General features: G+C 41.5%; 1 long non-coding RNA gene across 1 annotated transcript; it reads right to left on the reverse strand.

Annotated features, from left to right (window-relative positions):
- Nucleotides 1–283: 283 nt before the first annotated feature.
- On the reverse strand, nucleotides 284–7969 carry LOC127577818 (uncharacterized). Its single transcript, XR_007957444.1, has 2 exons — nucleotides 7773–7969; nucleotides 284–1862 (listed from the first exon to the last, which is right to left on the reverse strand). It is a non-coding gene; the product is annotated as an uncharacterized LOC127577818 (long non-coding RNA).
- Between the last annotated feature and the right edge of the window lie 3044 nt (nucleotides 7970–11013).

Here is an 11013-nt window from a genome sequence, read left to right on the forward strand (position 1 = left end):
CAGTAGGTTTCAATGAGATCCCCCCCTCATCCCTCTAAACTCTGGCAAGTACAGGCCCGGAGCCATTAAATGCTCCTCACACATTAACCCTTTCATTCCTGGGATCATTCTCATAAACCTCCTCTGGACCCTCTTCAATGCCAGCACATCCTTCCTTAGGTGTGGGGCCCAAAACTACTTGCAATGCTCCAAATGTCCACAGATGCTGCCTGAACTGCTGAGTGTTTCCAGCATTTTCTGTTGTTGTTGCACATCAGCCCAAACCTGGAAGCAGCACATGACATTTAACTTTCAGAAATGTTATTTTATTTAATCACATTCCTTGGAGCAATTGGGTAGCCAGACATTAAAATCTGACCGATAGTTTATTATGTACAGAATAAAGAATACATAATACACATACAACACATCTGTTAGGCAACCTTACTGTTCACATAAAAGCTGATACAACACTTAAAATAACAAGCAGTGTCCAGAGTATATGAATAAAGGAGGGATGGGTACATTAGCAGCAGCCTGGGTCACAGCTACTCTACCTATTATCAACTTTCAACTAGTAATTTGTTTTTTTTTAAACATAACTTTTATTGCATGTATACGCTTGTTTTAAGTCAAAGTAAATGTGACATCATCATTTGAATTAAATACTATTGTGGGCCCAAGAACAAATCACACAGAGAATCTACTAGTAAATTCTAGAAGGAATGGGAGTCCAGGGTGAACTTGGTTTTATTGCTTTCGCCTTGTTGTTTTCTTTTTACCGACAGTGTTGAAGCTTCTGTTCATCACCTCGATCCAATTAAAGTTATTTTGTTTGTTGTGGTTGCTGAGACTGATGATTGTAGCAAAGTCGAGCGAAAGAGGCATGTGTGTACGCAAGATGGGCCCAGGGGATAAAAATTTGTCTTACATGCTGCTGAAATGCATCTTATTGTATTCGCTACAAGAGAAATGAATAGCTTTACAAGGCCTCCTACTAGATAAACACTCAACGCTTAGAGGGGGGAGATCTACAGTGTGTGAAAATTTTCAGTGGGAAGCTAGCAAGGGAACAAGTGTGGCTCATGTAACACCGGCATAAGTTCTGCAGAAAGGTGGGGGATGGAGGGGTGGGGGTGGAGAGTCAACTTTTACAATATACAAGTTAATCCAGATGTTTTGCAATGCGCATGGACACTGTGAGTTAAATACAATCACGTTAACCCAAGATTATAGTGGTGAGCACAGTTGTACAAGTACTGGTTCAGAAGATATTCCTCCAATGTACACACATGCATAAAATAACCAATATCAATATACAGTTTTATACATTTTCTTTATTTCTTGTGTAGGATGAAGAACACACCTACTAGGACTGCAAGAGCTGTGATGGCAGCCCCTCCCAGTATATAGGGCTTCATATTCTCAAACAAGTTGCTGGACTGCCCGTCGGATGCGTCTTCCTTGATGCCCTGGGTGTCCGGCTGGGGCTCTGCTGCCTTGCTGCTTTCCAAGCCGGCGGCGGGTAGTGTCACTGAGCTATCCCCTGCAGGCTTCGGCTCACCCACTGCAGTGGCCTCAGCGGCTGGCTTCTTGGGAACATTGGTGGGCTCAGGCTGCTTGCTGGGAAATTCCTTCTTATCCCCAGCACCAGCATTTGCCTTTGTCATGGTAGACTTGGGGGATTCTTTAGCTTCTGCTTTGGATCTGTTTCTTGTTTCCATGGCTGGCCTTCAAGCTTCCTAGTGTGCTTCCCAGTATTTTCCAATCTACAAAGGCAAAATTATCAGATGGTCTTTTTAAAATGTATTCATTGTAAATGAACAGGTCTCCTTTTCTGTTATCTCTTCAATTCTCATATTCCATTGTCTTGATGGAACAACCTTGAGAGAAGAGAAGACAGAACAATCAATCAGCACATGAGTCTTCTAAGAAGAGAAAGCAGGGAAGTTTTAATAGAGAGGTTCAAAATTACAAGGGAGTGATTTATAGAGCAGGCAGCATACGCCATGTCAGGAGTGCTGGTTATCAGAGGATATATTTAAGACATTGGCAAAAGAACCACGTATAGCTGAGGAACATCTTTGCATTGAATTCTTGAATATTGCCCGAGAGGATGGTGAAAGCATACTTAATAGTGACTTTCAAAAGGGAATAAGGCATAGCTTTAAAAAGGAAATAGTTTCAGGGCAATTAGGAAAGAGTAGGATTAATTGGAAAGTTTCTGAAAAGATTCAGCGCCAGGATTATGGGCTGAATGGCCTCTTTGTGTGGTGTATATTTCTCTGATACTATGGCTAAACATTTTTGGCAATCAAGTGTAATTTTTATTGATGATTTCATTACACTAATCATAATGGATTTTAAATAGTCTCCAATTCTGTCTAAGTCCAAAGCACCAGTGTGCACTCTGTGGGCACCAGTAACCATCCAATGCATATATTAAGGAACCAATTTTTGCATGCAGTTCTAAGACTGTCTCACTGAAACATTGGCTCTGTTTCTTCCTCTGCAGATGCTTCCCAAACTGCTGTATATTTCTAGCACCGGATGCAAACCGAAACATTGAATAGCAGCTGACCAATTGACCTAAACACAATGAAGTTGCACTTGTACACCTCCCGACTGGAATTATCAGAGATAAATCAACAACAGGAACTGTAAATGATTTTACTTACAGGGATGTTGAAGTTTATTAAACTGATGGATATTCAGCACAGACCAGGAAACGAGCTAAGAGCTCATCTGATTTGTATATCACACCACACACTACATTTATCTACAGAGCACACTGTGCAAGTCAGACAAAAAGGCCTTGTCAAAAAGTGAATCACCACAGCCCACATTATGTATGAACAGCTTCTCCCCAGCCTTTAAATTTGACATTGTTTTCAAACCAAAGCTTTTAAATAGTCTGACGAGAGGGTACAACTAAGATCAGCATCAAAAAATCAAAGTGGAAGTTTAGAAAAAAACTTATTTTACTAAAGTGGTTCTGAAGTGATGGAATATACTACCACAAACAATATTGGAAGCAGAATCCAAAAAAGCTTTCAAAAGGCAAGTAAATGGACATGTAAAGTAGAAAATAATGAGAGTACAGAAAAGGTGAATTGGAGTGAATGGATAGCTCTTTTAGAGAGCTGGCATAGGTAGGAAGTGCTAAGTGGTGTAAAATTCTTTGATATATAACATAATAATAGAAGTGTTCAAAGTTATGGGGTGGGGGGAGGTGGAGTTGGGTGTTGAGAGAGCTGATAAGAAGCGTTTATTTCCAAAAGCAAGAGGATCAGTAACCAGAGGATATAGACTTTTAAAAAATGGTTAAAGAAGCAAACTGAGTTGGAGAGCAATTTATTTACACAGTAAGTGTATTAAGGGGAATTGCATACAAATTTAAAAAGGAAAGTTTTGCTGGACTATTGGAAAAGAGTCTTAAAAGGATTAGCACAGGGACTGAAGGCTGAATGGACTCTTCCTGTTTTTAGTAGGAAAAATCTATGGTGAAAACTTATAAGTTCACCAGTACTGCAATACTAACAGTTACTGTAAATATTAATGTAGCCCAGATTATCTGTGTTTACTAATTAGACAACCAAGTTTTACATCAGCTATTTTGTTTTTCTACATACTTAATAGCAACATTAATAATAAAATTATTTATCTACAATAAAATGTACTCTAATACATATCTTAAGGGATCCACTTTTGTGTGCAGTTCTGACAAAGGGCCATAGAGCTGAAATGTTGACTTAGTTTCTCTCTCCACAATGCTGCCCGACTTTTTGAGTATTTTCAGCACTTGCTGTTTTTTTTATTTTGTATGCACGCCTATTCTTTAACCGTTTAGATAAAAGCATTGAAAACTATCAACAAAAAGAGGCAGGGAAGAAATGCAAACTCATTTGCAAGTGACTGATTTCTAAAGTAGATCATTGACAGATCTCTACTTTATGAGAACCGCTTTGAATCGAAGGTCCTCATGATCCGAATGGTTAAATTGTCCACACATTTTCAGAGGAAAGCCATACTTTCACCTTTGGTTACCACACTAGAATTCTCCATTAGTCCTCGAAATGGTCCCCCTTCCTCCCTTAAAAGGTGCTGACACCTGCTGGCAGACACCCCTCAGCATTGCCAATGGCTGTTCTTCATATTAAGTCTTGGGACTGATGTTATGGCCAACTAATCAATCAACATTCACTCACCCGGATCAATAAGAACCAGAACTCTGATCAATTTCCTCTCTTTCATTTGCAATGTCTTGATCATTGTTCATTGTTCAAGATGAGAGCATTTAACTACCTCATGATATGGAGGGTGACTATCCTGGATTATGTATATTTTAGTGATTGTAAGTATTTTTCAGACATCGCAAAACCTTCCTCTTTCTTTTCCTGGTCTTTACAGCTCAGTTTTACTCTTACCCACCTCATCTTATATGAAGATGAATTTTCTAACCAGAGTCTACGAAAGAGTCAACTGAATTCCTCAAATTGACAAGGAATGTAGATCTAAACAAATTTTCACACAGTTGGGGTTAAACTGGTATAGAATAATATTGCACACATTTATGGATGCCTTAGAATCAACCAAGAACTTCATTTCATCATTCTTCAACATGAATTCTGTTCTCCCTCCCATTCTATTTGCAGCATAAACTCCCTCATTTGGTGTCAATAGTAATTCAACACACAACTTTCATTTGTACAAAGACTGTCAACTTCACTGGGCTGAAAAATGACTGTTCTTATTGACCTGGCACGTGCCATTCCCCCTGAAATTGTGCTATTTAAAGGAACAGCATTTAAACTGCAGTTTTTACCCTCACTGAGGTTTGTGACCTCCTCCAGTACCAAATACTACCTCATCAGTATGCTTTGCTCCTGGAGGTCAGAGTCAGGGTCACCCTCAGTTTCCTCGCAGTTGGGCCATTCCAGCTGGTGCTGACCTCAGCCGTATCACACAGTCTACTGCTCACTACTACGTTGGAGAGGTCAGCAAATCTCTATACTCAAGGAGAGAAGACTCATTCTCTTTAGCCTGCAGCAGTAAGCAGAGTGAGCACGGGGATTCTCCAGCATGGCAGGCTTCGCCAAAGTGCAGGTATTTAGCAGCTTCGATCACATCCTTACAGAGACTCCCTGGCAACTACTTACAATGAGTCCCTGGCTGTGGCTCTGAAGGACCTCTGTGTTTCCCCCCACAAAGAACATGCTTTCTGCAGGAGCAATTCTTCACCCATTTCATGGGGTCCCTTTGATGCTCCCAACCCCTCCATTCACTGCAACATTCGTTCTTTAGTCACAGCACTCCCTTGTAGCTGGCAGAGGGTCACTTGTACCACGAGATGTCCCTGTCAGTGCTGCTACATTGTTACATATGGGAGAACTGTCAACAAGGAGCACTGTGCCAAAACCAGCAATATCAGTTTGAATGTGGCATTACACAGGGGAAACCAATAATTTAAATTCTTGCTCATTAAGGACTTTCACAAACAGCGTTGCTGTGACCCACAATGCTGTTTTAATCCCAAGGAAATGGCTTGGAACAATTTGCAGGCCTTAGACTATTAAAAGTAAGTATAATTTATGCAAAAGATCTGGGTAAAAGCAAGGGAATGTGCAATGTGACTTTCATCTGGCCCTCTTTGCTGAATACTCAACATTATCCGACTATGGATCTGCCAAATGGCCTTGGGAACTAAACTCCTACTGACTGGAATAGCAGCTCTTCACTCAATGAAGTGAAATGAGAGCTTGTCAACATTCACTGTGGGTGTAACTCGAATTATGCGTCCAGGCTCCTGCTTTCTAACAAGGCTTCTAATAAGAGTGACTAATGCTAAGTTATTCACATCCCACAAGATACTCAAGGATCATATGATATGCAGTCAGCTAAAATGCTTAGTGGAGTTCTTGGAATGTATAAAATGGAGCTTGCAAGGCACAACCCAGTGAACGCTGAGGTGAACTGGTCCCAGTGTTATTATCAAAAACAATGGGGGTATTGGACTGAAATTCCAGGCCTACTAATGGATTAACTCAGTTCCAGTCTCCCCTTGCCATACATGTCATCAAAAATTCCTCACTTACTTCCCCCGCAGGAATACAGCCTCTTGCCTACATGTGAATCCTGGCTGGCTAGTTAACTGCTACCGGCATTTAATGCTGATAACACCAGTTCTATTGCATAATACTCACCACCACTGCAACCAGCAGCATTTGCAGGTAATCTAGGGCGTTTCCCACCAGACAGGATCAGATTCCCCCTCAGTATCCAGTCCTAGGTCCACTCTGATCTCTGGTCTGATAATTGGAATCGGAACCTTATTCCCTTTGGGTGGTTCTGCTCTATCTCCAACCATAACCTTCACCTCAACTCAGAGGGGAACTGAGGTCTCGAACTGGGAACATAATAAGGGATGAGCCACTTCCATCTAAACTGAAGGGTGAACAATGTCCATGGACGCAAAAAATTTTGTGCTGAATAAATAAATACTTGGGGCATCAACCAAAATCTGCTTCTTCCATGGAATCAGGTACGTAACGTGTCAATGCTCATAGCACAGGGGACTGTGAGATAATTAGAGATTGCGAAATAAAACCCTCCTGGTCCCTAGCAACCAATACCACTTTGGCTGTTTACTGCTTGCAAGCAGCCCCTCTTAACAAAGGCGATAGCTGGTGGAGGAGTACAATAAGCCAGCTGACAAGGCTAGTGTCAGCCTATCCGTGAATGCACCAGTTTGCAGGGGACAACATTTGAGATTTGCAGGGTGAGCATTCATTAATTAAATGCAATTTAAGACCTGCACAATGGGGACAGGCAAGGAACTCACAAGAATATTTTGAAATAAGTTGATCATTTGAGATATCATCTGCCTTTCCCAAATTTATCTGCACGGCACTGGAATCAGGGCCACACAAAAGCCATGATTCCAAAATCTCATTCACATTACATAATCTGCTAATGTGCTAATGTTTGCCTAACTGTCTGAGAAACTGCAAACGTAAGATTCCAGTGTGGTCCATTAAGCAATTCTCCCCATGAGCAACAACCTTCAAACATCTGCAAGGGATATAGAGTCCCTCCTGTGACGATTGACATTTCATTATTCAATGAGCAAAAACGAAAGGATCTCCTGCATTATCTTTTTTCCTCTTATCCTCACTTCCAGCAATCCCCAAATCTCCATTAGGGAAAATGGTTCTGGGCAACAATATTGATCTGAAATTGCCCTTAATAATGCAGCTCAGACATTCAAGGTCAAGTCCAGAAACAGTGGGGACAAACACCTCAGCAGCTTTGAAGGTCTATTGACAGCTCATTTCTTTTAAACATATTCTGAAGAGCTTCCTCTCTGAATGTTACAAAGGGAAATGAATTATCTTTTACTTCAAATGAAATCAGCTGAGCATCCTCCCAAAAATAATCACATTGTTTAAATAAAACTGCCTTAAAATCTGCACAGTGGAAAAAGATAAGGTTGCCACAAACTCATCTTGAACAAGTAAATCATTTGAAGAATGAATTGCATTGTAACCATTGTCCTGGAGGACCTTGCTTCTCGCTGTCATTATACAGAGTGATTTTACCTTTTATTTGAAGCTTAATCCACTAAATGCCTCCCCCACAGTCCGACTGCTTCTGTGTGGAAATAAGGCAGCCTGACCTCTGCTAGCTAGATCGCATCCATTTAAATTTGAAGACAATGTAGTGCAGTTTCCCACATCGCCAGGCACCAGCAGATCAAATACTTTTGCCAATTATTTCTAATTAAGTCATCCTACCTGCTAGTTTCTGCTTAGCCTTTCCTTCAGGCTCTCTGGAATCAAACCATTCGGCTTGTTCTCTGCTGCAACCCTGTGACGTCCACAGTTGTTCTACCTCACTGCAAAAAAAGCTGGCCTAACATCTGAAGATGCTGCAGCACCAATATCGTCAAGATAGGAAGGAGGCAGTATATTGGAGAGCCAGCTATGTGCTGGAAAACTGGAACCTACCATTTTCAGACTTGTGTGGGTGATTACAACACCTACCAATTTTATTAATAAAATATATAATTATGTCATTGTGAATATTAAGTATATAATGATCAAGAATAATGAACATTATTCAAATTGACAGCTACTTTCAACTAATGTATGGATCTTTATTTTGGGCCTCTGTTTGTAATTTTTCAAGGTCACAGTGTATAGTTACAAGACTGCAGAAGTGCAGTTATATCCCAGTTGATTTCTGGGATTGTGGATGAGTCATCCTCCAAGCAGTGATTTGCAGGCAGCAGTGCAGGTATCTTAAACAGTATTTTACAAATGTCTTGCACAGGATCTTACACAATCACTTTTAGCTTGTCACATTCAAAGACAAGGATAAGGGCAATTAAAAACATCATAGGTATTGTGCATTAAAAGAGAGGCTATTTTTTACATCTTTAATGGGAAGTGAAAGGATTTATTCTAATGAAGAAATTTTGTCAGTTAAAAAACCTAGCTTGAGTGCATTCGTACATTTCTGGCAAATAAGTGTTTGAAATATCCTTTTATTTGCATAAAAACAGAAAATGCTGGACATACTCAGCAGCTAAGGCACCCTCCGTGGAAAGAGAAACAGACATAATGTTTCAGGTTGAAGACCTTACTTCAGAACTGAGACCTTCAACCTGAAAAATCAACTCCGTTTCTCTTTCCACAGATGGTGCCTGATCTGCTGAGTGTTTTCAGCATTTTCTGTTTCTGTATCAGATGCATATTCATCCTTTTTTTGGGAAAACCACACAACAAATTTGGATATTCCCTTAGGCATTTTCTTATTGCGGTGATATTGGTCACTCCCAGGGATTGTTTAGTGGTATGTAATTTTTTTAAATTTATTTGTCGGATTTAGCCAGCATTTCTTGCCTGTTGTTCATTGCCGTTGACAAGGGTGAGCTGCCTTCTTGAACTTTTGCAGACCGTCTGGCGATGGATGTAGACTCAGCAGTGATGAAAGAGCAACAGTGAGCCAGATTGTGCTCGGTTCAGACTCAGCCTGAACTTGCACCTCATGTTATTCAGACAGACGTATTTATTCATTGGACCCCAGCAGTCCAGCCACGCTGCAAAGCTGAGCGGTGCACGAGGGCCTAACACGAGGTCCTCAGGTGGCAGATCCGGAAGCCCCGCCCCTTGACTACCATAAGGGCCTTTGGACAGCCCGCTGCTGTCAAAGGCCTTTGAGCACTTTTTAAACTGTCTGATGATTTAAGCGATTTGAAAATGGTTCGAATGGATTTAGATCATTAAAAAATTATTTAAATTACTTAACAACATATTTAAGTGCTAGAAATTAAATAAAACAAAGAAAAATAAACAAACCACTTCCTGCACATCTTTTCAGTCAAGATCCGCGACCACATTCAAATGAATGGGATCACATTCCATACACCAGCCCTTCCTGGCGTAAACTACCAGTTGGGGCCAGCTGCAAAAAGCACCGAGCCTTGCAGCACAAGACGCTTCAGCAGGTCAGATGTTGGGGGTGGGTGTGGGTGGATGACCTCCAGTTCATTCCCGAACACTGTGTTGCCTTACAGTTAGTCAATAATTCTCTGGGGAACCGTCATCCGAAGGCTGTGTTGCTTTCCAAGTCAGGATAGTTTGTGACTTGAAGCGGAACCTCCAGATGGCGGTGCCCCAAGAGTCTACAGCTCTTGTCCTTCTTGACAGTGATGGTGGAGGGCTTTGGAAGTGCTGCTGGAGTATCTGGCGTGCCTATTGCAGATAGCACAGACTGCTGCCACAGAGCAGCAGTGGATGAAGGAATGAATGCTTAGGGCGTTGGGGCGGGTGCTAATCACGTGGGCTGTTTGCCTTTAATGGTGTTGAGCTCCTTGGATGTTGGTGAAGTTGCACACAAAGTGGCAGGTGGACTCCCCAGAAGTCCCCAGTTCTCTACTGCCCAATACTCCTTGATGGTCTTTGAATAAAAATACACCACAACATACCATATATTTCCTGATGTTCACAGCATGATAGCCCTGTGATCCTTTCATTAAACTAGTAACCATGAGACTAGGACTAAAAATCTGGAGATATGAGTTCAAATCCCACCATAGGGAGTTTAAATTCAGGTAGTTAACAGGAAGCCTTGTATCAGTAGTAGTACTACTGGATTGTTGCTCAAAATCTGTAAAATAAGATAAGATATCTTTATTAGTCACATGTACATTGAAACACACAGTGAAATGCATCTGTTGTGTAGAGGGTTCTGGGGGCAGCCCGCAAATGTTGCCACGCTTCCGGCGCCAACATAGCATGCCCACAACTTCCTAACCTGTGCATCTTTGGAATGTGGGAGGAAACCGGAGCACCCGGAGGAAACCCACGCAGACATGGGGAGAAAATACAAACTCCTTACAGACAGCGTTGGGAATTGAACCCGGGTCACTGGCGCTGGGAAGCGTTACGTTAACCACTACACTACCATGCCATTCCATGGTCACCAGCACATGTACTGGCAGTGCTGTCCTCGTCCTGTTCTGCAGTCATCTCATACGCTGTTCCTCACTGAGGTTCACGGAGGAGACTTTCTCCCCAAACATCCTGCTGGGAACTATGTTTTCATGTTTCTCCACCTTCTTTGTGTCCTGTTCTGCATGTCCTCTGCTCACTTATATTCTCCAAGGACACCACTAGTAGAAATTCTCCTTGGGAAAACCAGTCCCTTGAGACTTTCTGTCCTGGCTCTATGTGAAGAACTAATTCAAATGCAATAACGTCAACTGTATCCCACGTCCCCAATCACAAATAATTCCTTAATCTAAGAATGGCTGCCATTCATGTGTTCTCTTTCAATCGCTGAGTTTTCCCACTTACCAGCACAATTATTCAGTTGTATGCCTGATTTGTAAGATGATAGGTCTGGGACCAGTAATGTTTCCATGACTTACAGGCAATAGGAATGGTATTTCTTCTGGTTCACCAGAACAAAAGATCTGGTATTACATCTTTCATTGCAAATTATACAAGATCACTCAGTCACCCTTGTAAG

Source organism: Pristis pectinata, chromosome 14 (genome assembly GCF_009764475.1).
Source record: "Pristis pectinata isolate sPriPec2 chromosome 14, sPriPec2.1.pri, whole genome shotgun sequence".
NCBI classification, from domain to species: Eukaryota; Metazoa; Chordata; class Chondrichthyes; order Rhinopristiformes; family Pristidae; genus Pristis; species Pristis pectinata.